This window comes from Saimiri boliviensis, chromosome 7 (assembly GCF_048565385.1).
Source record: "Saimiri boliviensis isolate mSaiBol1 chromosome 7, mSaiBol1.pri, whole genome shotgun sequence".
Lineage (NCBI taxonomy): Eukaryota > Metazoa > Chordata > Mammalia > Primates > Cebidae > Saimiri > Saimiri boliviensis.
The window spans coordinates 119,590,114-119,605,932 of NC_133455.1; positions in this window are offsets into that span (position 1 = coordinate 119,590,114).

The following is a 15,819-nucleotide window of genomic DNA, read 5'->3' on the forward strand; positions in this document are numbered from 1 at the left end:
CTATTATACCACAATTAAGTCTTTAAAACAGCATTCAACTCATCCCTCTGCTCTAACAAGCTAGCTGATTTTGGGTGATGGATGTGTTTGTTAAATACAGTAAATCGGCACTCACTGCCCCATTTCTTTTGCCATGAAATGAGTTTCTTTGTCAGAGGGCATATAAGAAATACCAAGGAGATTAACAACTCATTTTGTAAATCCATGATTAATAAATTACTCCATAAACCTCATCAATCTAATTCAATATGAATCCTTCTCTTTTAAAAAAATAGGTCTCACCAAGTTCAACAAAGACTATCTTTTTACTATATCCATGGAATATTCCTTAAGTCTTAACTGACTTGATTCCTTAGAACCGTTTGATGTCCATAGCTACTCCTTCCTTCTTAAACACTTTCATTTGTTGGATTCTCTCTTGCCCTCTTCTATTCCTTAATTAAATTACTCTAAATTTTATAGTTATTTATTTCAGTTCTATAATTTTTATTTATTCTTTAATTATTTTATGTTGTTGAGATTCTTAATACTTTTCTCCATTTACTTGAACACACTAATCATTATTGCTTTACATTTCTTTCTAACACATGAAAGGAAAACTCAAAAACCCAGCTCACTATTCCAATAAGAAAAAAAAAAAAAAAAAAAGCTGAAAGGTGAATCATGCAAAAAACTGCCTCTCTTGCTGTTCCTAAGCAGATAGCTACAGATGAAAAGTTAAACATCTCCACAGACAGCTACTCTGTCTTCACCTTATCTTAGGTAAAATACCCATTTACTGTGAGGAGTGCATCACTGATGATTCCCCTTCCTGCTCTTTTTCCCTTGCAACATGTGGATTACCACACCTTCACTTTTTCTCCTAAAGCTTGTTTTTCCCCTTTAAAATTGAAACTCTCAAAGTCATCTTTGTAGAAAGGCACAGACCACAGACTATTTTTGTCTTTATATTTTATTCTCCTGGGCATGTCCTTAAGCTTGGCAAAATAAACTTCTAAATTGAATGAGACCTGTCTCAGATAATTTTCATTTTACTGATATTATTATCTGAACCACATGTAGGTCAGTTTTTATAATTTGGCCTATTGATCGATGTTTTAATATTTAGTTCTTTTTTTTAGGTCATCTCATAATTTTTTTTATTAAATGACAGGCCTTACCTATTAAATACAGAGATTTTAAATGATCTTCCTACCAAAAAGCTTCGTTTTCTTTTTGTGTGTGTGTGGCAGGCAGTAAACCTTGATCAATTGGAGCCCCTCAAGTTTTGCCTTCTCAGTTGTTTTATAAATTTTATCCATCTTTTATAATTATGTTTTTGTAGGTTTCTCTCATCTGACACAAGCTGCAGTGCTATGACTAGAACTGGCTTTATTCTGGCTTTGTTCTCCAACAAACTAAAATTGGGAGGTTATACAGTGGGGAAGGAATATAGCTATGTGCAGGCAGAAATGTAGCTGTGTGTGGGGTGTAAACCAAAAATAAAATTCTAAGACCCTCCAACCATCTGAATGGACTTCCTCTTCAACCAGGGCTCTTTGAAAATTTAACCTGAGAGGTTGGTTCAGGTCATAACAGGAAGTGTAAAACGGGAATTTACAAGTATGTGTAACAGACATTTGTTTTCCATGACCTCCCCTCTGCGCTGCCTCATGGCTGCAATCAGACTTTACTTAATGGTAGCATGTCTGGCAGCCTTGCTGTGTCACCTAGATAAAAGATCAGGAATGCAGCTGCAGAACAATCAGGGTTCGGGGTGGGAAGTCAGCTTGCATGGAGGGGATTTTCTGAGGCAATCTGTCCCTAACACTTAATGACCTAGCTTCTGTTTCAAGGGAGGAAAAAAATCCTCAAGCATCAGAGAGTCCACAAAAAATCTCCAAGTCAACATTTTGAAAGGGGCTAAGAGCCAACCCATTTCTGGGGGTTACCAGTACACTTAGCAGGGCAAGGGGGCAAAATCTTTTCCCAGGTAAGATTTAATTCTTGGAAACTGAGGTCCCCTTGGAATATGCCAGAGGGTAAATTGATGGCCAAACTTTATTTTGTTCCATATCATTTCCAGGGTGGGATGACAACCAGCTCAAAGTCCATCCTGTTCCTCATTGGGACCCCTATAGCCAAGGGACTTAGAGTCAAAAAAAGCTTATAACCAATTAAATATTCTAGACCAGACAAGAATAGAGGTGCCAGGTACTCATTAACTGTTAAAACTGTAAGCAATTTAAGAGCAAAAAACCAAAAGCCAAAAAATAAGCTTAATATTTCTTTCTTTTTTCTTTTCTTTCTTTTTTTTTTTTTTTTTTTTTTTTTTGAGAAGGATTTTCGCTCTTGTCACCCAGGATGGAGTGCTGTGGTGCAATCTCAGCTCACTGCAACCTCTGCCTCACGCAAGCAATTCTCCTGTTTCAACCTCCGAGTAGCTGGGATTACAGGTGCCCACCAATGCACTTGGCTAATTTTTTTGTATTTTTAGGAGAGACGGGGTTTCATCATGTTGGCCCAGCTGGACTCAAACTCCTGACCTCAGGTGATCCACCCACCTTTGCCTCCCAAAGTGCAGGGATTACAGGTGTGAGTCGCCGTGCCTGGCCAAGTTAATATTTCTATCATTGTTCCCGGACCAAACCAAGAGTCAGACTGCTATTTCTCCCAGCGCAATAACGAGTTGCAAATAAACTGGGGAGGAAGACAGTTTTGATTTCTGTAACCAGTTATAGGGAGAAGGCCTGGAAGATACTGCCAGAACAACTCAAAATTACAAAGTCTTCCAGAGCTTATATGCCTTCCAAATTATTTGTCTGTGTGTAGGTGTCCTTCATCTAAAAACAAGTGATTAACTTCTTTTAATCTACAACTTGAGATCTGAGTTCTGAAGACCTTCCTCTGGAGGCTCAGTAAATTTACTTAATCTAAATGGGTCCAGGTGCTGGAGTGATTATCCTATCTTGTTTCCTGCTAAATCATGGAGGTTTGGGAAATTCCTAAGACCCCCCCCCCCAATAAACTTGTTTGTGGAGGCTTGGGAAGTTTCTTCAGACCCCCAGAATTAAACTTATTTAATCCTAAAGGGGTCCTGTAAGGATGCCTTCATTATCTTGCCCATGGTCCAAGGCCCGTGAAAGTCCTAGGCAGAATTCTTGGTGGACTTTTGTTATAATGCAGCCTTTGTATGAGGGCACTGACTCTTTTAGCTTTTAACATTTAACTTAACCACTCAGTCAGCACTGAAACAGTTGTTATGGAGGCCTGCATCAGTGACACTTGGCCTGCCACATCATTATAAAGCCAGTCCCCCATGGCTTACATTTGAAGCATATCTGTTGCTTCATCTGGAGTGCTCCACTTGGCATTTATAAGTGGAGTGGGACAATTCTCCTTCTCAGAGTAAATAGTTCTCACAGTGTTTTATCCAGTCCACCAAGTAGCCTGTTCTTTTGGGAATAACATCCTGTGTGTCTGGATTCTATACACCCATCTGTAATTGTTCAATTGTGAGCTATGGGCTCTGTATCAAGCAAAACCTGCTCTTCCAATCTGAAGCATTTAAAACCATAGACACTGCATCTAAATTAATTACTCTCACAATCCGTTTTAGTAAATGTTCCTCATGGAAGCTCATTATATTTATTTACAAAATGGAACAATTCCTTCACATTATACCCTGTAGTTTCAGAAGTTACTTGGTTTCACCTCTTCCCCACATTAACTACCTTCCAGGAAACCAAAGGTCTCAGCAGTACTTTCTGGTTTCCTGGCCTAATTTTCTCACTTGTGAGTAGCCTTGAGGCCAGTGATCTGAGCTCAGATAGACTGGCATCTAGGCTTGGTTTAGCCTCTAGGCCTGACCCAATATTCTCTTACTTTAATTTCAGCTGTTACAGATATGAAAGGAAAATAAATCTAGGGACCCCCAAATCATTAAGCCAAAGGGAGAAGTCAGGCTGGAAACTGTCAGGCAAAACTGATTCTCATTTTACTCCGTTGACTTTCACCCTGGCATATAAACTGATAATGTATCTTCACAGGTATGGGACAAAGCAGGGAAGTCGAAGTCATCCCTCTGCTCATCTGAAACAAATGCGTCTCTGATTGCTTCCCCTGCCCTTTTGTTTGTATAAAAACGCAGATTCACTGAGCCAGACTGAGGCAGAAGTGACTATTACTTTACTCCTTCTCACATGTAATTGTGTATTCAGTGAAAGGCCGATCAAAGTCTCAAAAGAATGCAACCATTTGTCTTTATCTTCCTACACCTTTTAAAAATTTCTTCCTGTTTCCCCAATATCTGCCCTTTCTCCTTTAAATATTGAAGCCCTCAAAATCATCTTTGGAGAAGGGCACAGACCTGTCTCTCAGGCACGTATCCTTACCTTGTCAACATAAACTTTGAAATTAATTGAGACCTGCCTCAGATACATTTTGGTCATATAGATAACAAAAAACAATGGATTGAAATTTTTTTAAATTAGTTCTTATTTCCTTATGCATCCAGGGAACCAACTTCTTAGTATTGAATCCATACCTAAATTCCACTGGTAACCTTTACCTTTAATTGCTGAGAGCAACAGAGCAGCGCAACCTTATCATGGGCAACCAGCTTGCCACAGGTCAAAGATTAACCTAATAACAGGTATGCTATAGTTTTCTTCCAAAACGTAATTTTTCTCTCTCCAGTTCTCCATTTCCATGAAAGGCAAATCATAGTAGGACCAATTTATTTGCAAAATCAGTTTTAAGGCCGGGCGTGGTGGCTCAAGCCTGTAATCCCAGCATTTTGGGAGGCCGAGGCGGATCATGAGGTCAAGAGATCGAGAGCATCCTGGTCAACACGGTGAAACCCCGTCTCTACTAAAAATACAGAACATTAGCTGGGCATGGTGGCGCGTGCCTGTAATCCCAGCTACTCGGGAGGCTGAGGCAAGAGAATTGCCTGAACCCAGGAGGCGGAGGTTGCGGTGAGCCGAGATCGTGCCATTGCACTCCAGCCTGGGTAACAAGAGCGAAACTCCGTCTCAAAAAAAAAAAAAAAAAAAATCAGTTTTAATGTTACTATAGTTTGCCTGATTATTTGCACAAAGTGCAGCAAGAATTACTCTTCATAAAGGCTCTTTTAAATTGGCTTTGCTGGAACTTTTCATCATAAGGAATCTCTGATTTGATTTTTAAAGGCCTCTTGAGCACAATTAAGAATTTATCTGTGCTTGCAGATACCTGTATGAATTGGGTGAATTCCTCTTTTCTCGAGTTTCCAAAATTCCTTGAGGTTTCTGGGCCTGAAAGCATTCATGTTTCTCATTTATAAAATGCTAATATCTGATAGACAGCTCAGGATTTCATGCTTCCTAGGTTTCCATTGAAATTTAGAGTTATTAAGAATAAGAATTCTTGTGAATTGTATAATTCCATGTACAAAATGCGCCAAAGAAGATGTGTTCTTATTGATAAAAAGGATAATTTTGTTTAACTCAGAAGTTATCTAAAGGTTAATTCAAATTATGGACTTAGGTTGTTTGTGAAACAAGCTAAAAAGAAACCAGAACCAGTAATTAGGGGAGAGAGATCTAGATTAGTTCCCTGTGTTAGAACAAGATTTTCTTAAAATATTGATTGGACAAGAAGTTTTGATTTTGATTCTATAATCCGTTACTTTTTGAAAACTTCTCACATTTAGATCTTCAAAGCGTAACTTCATTGTGTTTCGTTGTTTTTAGCTTGTCTTTCATTGAAGGAGCCTGAAATAATCACTCTCCCCTTCAACTTTGTCAGTTTCTATTTTTTTTCCTCTGGCCTTAACTGCTGTTGTGGTCTGATACTGAAATATTTATTTTGAAAGTCTAGAAAAGCAATGTTTTCCTCCAGTATAACTTGATTCTGTCCTCTTGGCTTTTCTTGATATGTCCACATTGTTTATCAGGTTTGACTTTCGGGTTTTCAAAACGGGATTTCCATAGGAGAAGCACTCACTGCAGGAGGTTTTTCTCTGCCTTTTGACAACTGATTAAGGAACAGAGTTCATATTTTATCAAAATAATTTCTATGTCATTTTTGTTAAGTTTTTAATTGTTTAGGAAAACTGAGATTTAAAGGAATTAAGGTTCTTACATCATTTAACTTTCTGTATTACAACCCTTTCAAAATTGGAAATGACCCAGACATCTCATGAGCATCTGAAATAACTTCAAGTTATTAAATTACGCAAAAAGTTTACCTAGAGCATTTATGCCATTTGTATTTCATTCACTTTTTAGCAATTATCTATCTTACTTATGAGAAAGGAGATATCAAAGCTATTCATTATTTCCTTGTTAACCTTTTTACAACTTGTGCCTATTAGATGTTCACCTAAGTAAAAAACAGCAAGTTAAATGCATGGATACTTGCAGCAATAATGCAAAAGTTGCAGCTGTTTTTATTAAACGAACAATATTAAATTAGTCTTATTTATCAAAAAATCAGATAATTAATAAACAAAAATAAATAATAAAGATAATTTTGTTCTTGGCTGGGTTTATAGTCTTATAACCTTTTTGCCAAACTCTGACATTTTAAAATATCTAGCAGAGACAATTGTAAAACCAAAGCAAAAAGATATGCTGACTACTCCGAAGACATGTCTATTTTTATTTTACAAATTACCTAAAAGCTATCTTGTTTATTAAAGTTTTACTTAAGTCATGTAAACTTGAAAAATACTGACTCATCTACTTAATTTATGAACACTTTTTAATTTATAAGCCAATTTATTATCCTCTAAAAACAACATGTAACATCCAGACACATATACCTACACTAAAGCTTCACAGAGAGGTGTGACTTGCGGTTTAAGTAGAGAAAAACCCCAGACCAAGCTTTGGAGTACTTATGTAACGGTAAGACAGATTCTTGTAATCTAAGGAAGATTGTCAGATAAACTAGGAGATATCTAGTTAAATTTGAATTTCAGATAAAAGTGACTTATTTTAATGTAAGTATTGCTCATTCAATGTTTGTATCTGTTGTCTCTATAACATTTGTGGTTGATCTGAAATTCAAATTTAACTGGAAATCTTGTGTCTAAATTTGCTAAATATGGCCACCATATCCATAAGCCCATTGGAGTGGATTGGCTAAAAAAAAAAAAAAAAAAAAAAAAAAAAAAAAAAAAAGAAGAGAAATTTGTATATGCAGTAAACGTTTTTTTAATGAGAAGGGAGGTTTATTCTCACTACCCACCCTAAAGTGCACTCTCCCCACCCTTCTACCCACATTGTCAGTCAACATTTTCACCACCCAATCCCATGTTTTTCACAGCATTCATCAAGTATTTAGGTGCCCAGTTAATATTTTCCAGATGACTGAGAGGCATCAGGACATTCATTATGTTTCTTTTATGGATTAGCTGCCTGCTACTCTAGGTTCTGTCCTTCACAAGTCACTGAAAGCTTATGGACTAAAGCAAGAACCTATCTACTAAGGATTCTGCAAAGTAACTTTGTTAGTAAAAGAAACTTCATAGAACCAAGTTCTAAATTCAGACTGCCACAACCATAGCACAGAATAACTGAACTATATGCACTTACACACCACAACGCTAGGTCTGGTTGTCACTATCTCTGCCTTTTTTAATTTTGCAACTGGAAATTTGATGGGGAACAAACACCCCACAAGCTCTGTGCAGTAGTACCTGGAAGTGAGTCCAGTCAAGGGAATGTTGCCAGACAACCAGCTCAGCTTCAGAGCATCTTCAGATCAATACCCTCCAGGGACCACAGACCCTTATGGTCCATATTTTTGGTTACTATGATTGAAGTTGGTTTGTAAATCTCAAAAACTGTGACCATCAATGATACAGATTTTTTTTATCCACTTTTGTCTAAAACATTAAATACTCATTCTGAAGTAACTCATCTCAAAATTCAATGCTAGAAAAATGGACATAATTACAGGCAGATGCAATGATTTAAAGGCTTAAAAGAAGCGGTCCATTCTGAGGACTAAGAGGGAATCTTTCCTTATGAAACAGTTATTGAAATAAATAGAAAAAAAAACCCTCCAACACAATCATGAGATTCCAGAAAACATTGTATATTTACAAAAAAAAATGTAATTTGTATGAATAAAATATTTTTTAAGGTTGTGCCTTTCTTCCCTTCCACCCAACAGAAAATGAAATTACTGGGTTTATGTCAAGGAAAAATCAGTAATCCACAGCCCTCAGACACACTCAGGAAAATGGGAAGAATGCATCATAAAGACCAGAAGGCAGAGAAACAGGTGACTCTTGTGGTTGGAAAGAAACACACTTTGGTATGTACACAGAGAATTCACTTTATTTTCCACTCAAGCTCACTCTGAGATTTAGCAGTCCCCACATCTGGGTAGGCTGGAGTCAATCCCATGGCTGTATGGTCCCTTTAAGTAGCAAGAGCAGTCTCATGTCAGAAATTAATAGGTCCAGTCAAGCACAATATTGAAACTCCAAACTTCAATTTAAAACCCCTGCTTGGAAGCCTACAGAAGAGGGAGGCTATTTTGCTGCCTCTTTTTACCCTAGCATCATAAAATCCTCTATTCATTGGCTGCTGTTCCTTAAACTTGTCGTGGGGGAGAGTAATAGAAGCACAGATATCTGCTGTTAATGGCTCTTCCTCTTACCAAGTGCTCTTGTGGGTTTTTCAGAAGTCATGTCACATGACTGAAACTTACTTCCTATCAGAGGCACTTCTTTTAAGCTGATTTCTCCTCAACTTTTGGGATTCTACAGGTTCTCACCATTAGGATTTCATTGCCCAGCAGTCCTCTAGGATACTACTTTTTAAAAATTGTGGTAAAATACACATAACAAAATTTTTCGTCTTAACCACTTTTAAGCGTAACGTTCAGTAGTGTTAAGTACATTCACATTGTTGTGCAATCAATCTCCAGAACTATTTTTATCTTGCAAAACTAAAACTTTACCTTTGAAACAATGACTCCCCATTTCCTCTTTCCCCCTCCCCCAGCAACTACCATTCTGCTTTCTGTTTCTTAACTATTTGAACTACTTTAACTACTCTATGTACCTCATACAAGTGAAATCATACAGTACTTGTCCTTTTGTGACTGAGTTTATTCCACATAGCATAATGCCTTCAATGTTTACTTATGTTGTAGCCTGTGCCAGAATGTCTTTCCTTTTTAAGGCTGAATAATATTCCATTGTTATGTATATACTACATTTTCTTAGTCTGCCCATCGATGGACATTAAGGTTGTTTTAACCTGCTGAATGACCTGCTGAATTATTATGAATAATGCTGCTATAAATATGGCTGTACAAATCTCTTGGAGATCCTGCTTTAATTATTTTGGCTATATATCCAGAAGCAAAAGCTGGATTGCATTATAATTTCATGTTTAATTTGGGTGGGACCACCATATTGTTTTCTGTAGTGGCTGCATTATTTTACAATGCCATCAAAATTTCATTAGAGTTGCAATTTATCCATATCCCCATAGTATTTGTTATTTTCTGTTTTTTGTTTTTTGTTTGTTTTGAGACAGAGTCTTGCTCTGTCACCCAGGCTGGAGTGCAGTGGCGGGATCTCAGCTCACTGCAACCTCTGCCTCCCAGCTTTAAGCAATACTCTCCCTTGGCCTCCCGAGTAGCTGGGAATGCAGGTGCCCGCCATCACGCCCAACTAATTTTTGTATTTTTAGTAGAGACGGGGTTTCACCATCTTGGCCAGGCTGGTCTTGAACTCCTGACCTTGTGATCCACCTGCCTCCTAACATGCCGGGATTACAGGCATGAGCCACCGTGCCCAGCCAACAGGAGTAATCTTAATGGATGTGAGGTGGTGTCTCAGTATAGTTTTGGTTTGAATTTCCCAAATTATTAGTGATATTAAATGTCTTTTCATAAGTTTGCTGGCCATTTGTTTATGTTTTATGAAGAAATATCTATTCAAGTCCTTTGCCCAGTTCTTAAGTCAAGTTATTTTTATTTATTTCATTTGTTTGTTTTCTATTGCCTTAGAGGAATTTGTGATATATTCTGCATTTTAATTCCTTATAAGATATGTGATTTGCAAACATTGTCTCCCATTTTGTAGGTTGCCATTTCACTCTGTGCATTACATTCTCAGATGCACAAAAGTTTTTAATTTTGATGTAGTCCAATTTGCCTATGTTTACCTTTGTTGCCTGTGCTTTTGGTGTCATTTCCAAGAAATCATCGCCAAATCCAATGTCATAAAGTTTTCTTCTTAAAAGTTTTATAGTTTTAGCTCTGACATTTAGGTCTTTTATCTATTTTTAGTTAATTTCTATTTATATTGTAAAGTAAGGGTCCAACTTTATTATTTTGCATGTGGATATCCAGTTTCCCCAGCACCATTTATTAAAAAGACTGTCATTTCCTCATTGAATGAGTTTGGCATCCTTGTTGAAAATTATTTCACTATATATGTGAGAGTTTATTTCTGGGCTCTGTGTTCTATTCCATAAGTCTATGTCTGTCTTTATTCCATAACCATGCTGTTTTGGTTTCTATAACTGTGCAATAAACTTTCAGTTCAGGAAGTGTGACATTTCTAACTTTGAGCTGATTTTGTTTTGGATATTTGAGATATCTTAACATTTCACACAAATTTTATTATAGATGTTTATATTTCTGCAAAAAACACCATTGGAATTTTGATAGCGATTGCATTCAGTCTGCATTGGATACACTTTATAATCACCCAAACCACTTGCCCAAGGTGGGATGCACATTTGGTTCTCCTCTGTTCTTGGTGAAAGTAGAGGAACTCCTTTGCAGTCTTTTCTTTCCTCTAATAACTCCTGGCTGCTCTGTAAATCCTTTTTAAACTTCTCTAGTTAGGGTCTGCTAAGGGTCACTGCTCCTCCATTCTAACTCTATGGAGTACATTTGTATCTACTGAGTGGTCCCTTGGAAGCTCCTGTCATTTGTTTGGGGCTGAGTAGGAAACACTTTCCCTCCTTTACTGTGGATCTTTGAGATTATGCACGGCATAATGATAACTCATTCCAAATACATTTCTCCTTTCTATTTTTTTACTCACATTTCTTTGTATTCATAAGGAGAATCATGGATTAAAGTAGGTCAACTTGGTATTATATTCTCTTAGTGTCTCCTGCTAAGTGATATATAGCATGTGTATCTTTAGGATACAAAGCTACTCAAAACTTCTGAATTGTTCTTTTTTTCTTCTTTTTTGTCTTGAATATGTTATTTCTTTTTTTATTATTATTGCATTTTTGGTTTTGGGGTACATGTGAAGAACATGCAAGATTGTTGCATAGGTACACAAATGGCAGTGTGGTTTGCTGCCTTCCGTCCCCTCGCCTGTATCTGTCGTTTCTCCCCATGCTATCTCTTCCCACCTCCCCACCCCCCTGTCCCTCCTCCATTTCCCCCCAACGGACCCCAGTGTGTAGTGCTCCCCTCCCTGTGTCCATGTGTTCTCATTGTTCAACACCCGCCTATGAGTGAGAATATGCGGTGTTTGATTTTCTGCTCTTGTGTCAGTTTGCTGAGAATGATCTGAATTGTTCCTGACCTTTGAGACCTCAGCTGAAACTGAGCAGAATCAGTTTTTCTTTAGAATATTTCATTATAGTATATACGAATGGTATTGGCACTTCCTTTTTTTTTAAATGGGACTTTTTTTTTTTTTTTTTTTTTGAGACGGAGTTTTGCTCTTGTTGCCCAGGCTGGAGTGCAATGGCGCGATCTCAGCTCACCGCAGCCTCCGCCTCCTGGGTTCAGGCAATTCTCCTGCCTCAGCCTCCTGAGTAGCTGGGATTACAGGCACGCGCCACCATGCCCAGATAATTTTTTGTATTTTTAGTAGAGACGGGTTTTCACCATGTTGACCGGGATGGTCTCGATCTCTTGACCTCTTGATCCAACCGTCTCAGCCTCCCAAAGTGCTGGGATTACAGGTTCGAGCCACCGCGCCCGGCTCGACTTTTTTTTTTTTATGTCTCGCAATGAGTAAACAACTTCCATACAGATGCAGACTCTGCAGTCTCTCTCTCTCTCTCTCTCTCTCTCTCTCTCTCTCTCTCTCTCTCTCTCTCTTCTCTCTCTCTCTCTCTCTTTCCCCCTTGGCAATAAGACTGTGATTGGTTACATGTCCAAATCCATTCTCTTCTTTTATATTTCAGGTAGAGTCCTAATTTTGGCAGTGGGGAGTGGGTGTATATAAAATTATCTATATCTATCCCTAGTTCCTGTGCAGAACTTCTAAAAACGTAATTTCCTGAACAGTAGGGGTGCTAGGGATATCTTTCAATATTTGGTTTTCCACCTTGGTTCCTGACACAGAGTGCCTAACACCTTTGTAATTGGCTGAATGACAGGAACATCTAACACAGACCTCCTAAATCCCTTGGAATGTTCTGGGCAATAGGAATATCTCTGGTTCTAGTGAGGTGACTCTTGGTAGGTTCTCAAATGAAGTCTGGTTGCCAGAAAGACCAAGACATGGTTAGAAGCCTAGAAATTTCAGTCCCACCCCACATTCTCCATAGATGGGAAAGGGGCTGGAAAAAGTTAGTAATCAATCATGCTACATAATGAAACCCCCGTAAAATCCCAAAAGTATGGGGTTCCAACAACTCCCAGGTGGACAAACACATCTATGTGCTGCGAGGGTGACACACCCCAACTTTATAGGGACAGGAGCTCCTGCAGCCCGGACCCTGTCAGTCCTCCTCCAACGATCTTTTCTATCTGAATATTCATGCAGACCCTTTATTAATATCATAAACTGGTAAACACTGAGTGTTTCTCCATGTTCTCTGAGCCCCGCTATCAAATTAATAAAATTTGATAATAATACATTGAGGTGCCGAGGGAACCCTCAATTTGTAGCTGATTGGTCAGCGGTTCCAGAGGCCCAGACTTGACACTGGCATCTGAAGTGGAGGGCAGCCTTGATGGAATGAGCCCTTAATCTGTGGAATTTGATGCTAACTCCAGGTAGATACTGTCAGCATTGAACTGAATTACAGAACACACAGTTGGTGTCCCCTAGAGCAGCAGTCCCCAGACTTTTTCAGCACTAGGGACCAGCTTCAGGGAAAACAAATTTTCCACAGACCCTGGGGTGGGGGAAGATGATTTCAAGATAATTCAAGCGCATTGCATTTATTGTACACTTTATTTCTATTATTGTTACACTGTAATATATAATAAAATAATTATATAACTCACCATAATGTAGAATCAGTGGGAACCCTGAGCTTGTTTTCCTGAAACTAGATGGTCCCATCTGGGGGTGATGGGAGACAGTGACAGATCATCAGGCATTAGATTCTCATATGGAGCACGCAACCTAGGTCCCTGACATGCACAGTTCACAGTAGGGTTTGCGCTCCTAAAATCATCTAATGCAGCGGCTGATCTGACAGGAAGTGGAGCTCCGGCAGTAACACAAGTGTTGGGAAGTGGCTGCAAATACAGATGAGGCTTTGCTCTCCTGCCACCCACCTCCTGCTGTGCAACCCAGTTCCTAACAGACCGTGGACCCGTACCGTCCCAGGGCCCAGGGGTTGGGACCCCCTGCCCTAGATAATTTATTGATTTGAGGAGAAAGCCTCTCCCCACACATCTGGTGTAGAAAGTGAAGTATTGAGAGTGTTGCAAGGAGAAAACAACCCCCCTGCCCCCCATATATATACGTATACTTATGTCTGTGAGGGACAAGTTGATCTTATCTGTAATGATTTGGTTGAATTTAATCTAAGCCAATCGTTGTGTAGTGTTTCTATTCCTCTTGAAAGTCATCATCTTAAGAAGGAATACATGCTCTGGCGAGGTAAATGAAAAATGAGGGAAATCTTCTGGTCGAATCCTAGAAACTATTTTCCACTCATTAAGAAGATGGAGGCAGAGACTGGCATGGTGTGGCTTCATGGTAAGGATCAGTAAGAATTGCCAGCAGCCACCAGAAATCGGAAGAGAGGTGTGGAGCACGTCCTGCCTCAGAGCCTCTTTATTCTAGACTTACAGCCTCCACAACTGTGAGAGAACACATTTCTACCATTTATAGCTTTGAAATTGGTGCTAATTGATTACTGAAGTCACAGTAATACATAAAATAAGCATAAATAACATATGTATAGAATAAGGTATATACACATAGAATACATGCTTATACATGCACATATATTTGTATAGTATGTGTTTGTATATGTATACACACACATTTTATTTTATTCATTTATTGTATTTGTTTGTATATGTATGCATACACACACACTTTTTATTTTATTTTCTGAGACAGAATCTTGCTCTGTCACCCAGGCTGAAATGCAATGGTATTATCTCAGCTCACTGCAAGATCGGCCTCCGAGGTTCAAGTGATACTCCTGCCCCAGGCTCCTGAGTAACTGGGATTACAGGCACCCACCACCATGCCCGGCTAATTTTTGTATTTTTGGTAGAGACAGGGTTTGACCATGTTGGCTAGGCTGGCCTTGAACTCCTGACCTCAGGTGATCCACCCACCTTGGCCTCCCAAGGTGCTGGGATTACAGGAGTGAGTCACTGCGCCTGGTTGTATATACATATTTTAAAGAGAATGTTTGTGGGGAGTAGGGTGTGTGTATACACTTTCCTTTGCATGGTTCTAATATGCATAAACTGCACTTTCCACAGTTTAATTAAATAACCCCCCAAAAGCACAGTTTAATTCTTTAAGCATACTTACCTCTATTTGTACTATATTTACTGTAAGTAATTATATAAAGTAGAAACTTCTATGCTAGTTTTTCAGTTCACAAATCACTGTATACGTAACAGGTTTTTATTATGACTAATGACCAATCACGTCACTTCTTTCCAAGTCTGTCAATGATTCATTGGTCACCATGCACCTGTTATTTGAAACAGTCTCAATATATACATGTATGTATGTGTAAATACATATATACATAGACAAACTCATGTGCATATATTCTCTATGTGTGTATACCTTATGTATACATATGTTATCAGTTATCCATTATTTTGTAAATGTCACATGGGTTTGTCACTGAGTGACAAATTTCAAAGGAGATTTGAAACACGAAGACAGGAAGAGAAAGATAACTGAAACAGGAAATTGGTTAGCAACACAAAGTGCAGCCAAAAGTGTTGATACTGGAAGGGAAAATCAACTAGAAGATACGTGAAGTTCGAGAAGCATAGCCTGTTGATAGGGTTATTAATACTCCACCTTTTGAAGTGTCTCTAGATAATGCAACCAGAGGAATTTAGTGAAGGCCAATTCATTGACAAAAATAAGTCAAGTGGTTGTGATGAAAAGAATGAAGAGGTCCCAGAGGAAGTTATTCGAGCAAAAGTCTTAATATCAAATGAACTCTCAAAGTGTTTCATAACATTTCAAGTTCAAAGGATAGAATATTGGAAGTCGATCCAAATTTAGGAATAAAAAAAGCTTGAGAAGGCATCAGAAAGATGCTGCCTCCATACTGTGATACAAGAGTATGTGCTCAATTCATACTATTTTTTTTTTTAAGCAAAAAGCTTGAAACTCAATGTTTTTAATGTTTTAATAGGAACATACTTTAAAAATATTAATTCTATTGTTTTTCACATTTCCCTACACGTTAATAAGTGAAAGGAAGAGAATTTTCAATTAGGAAAAGAAGATAAAGGAAAAATTATAGTTCTCTATTAATTATTAAAATAGCTTGGTGTGATTTCAGCTTCTGCAGTAATTTTAATCTTCATACACTGCTGTGCAAAATAAAAACTGTATATGAAACAAGCTTTCATTAGTTCCTACGAAAACATGTAAAAAACAATATCTTTGTTTTCCCA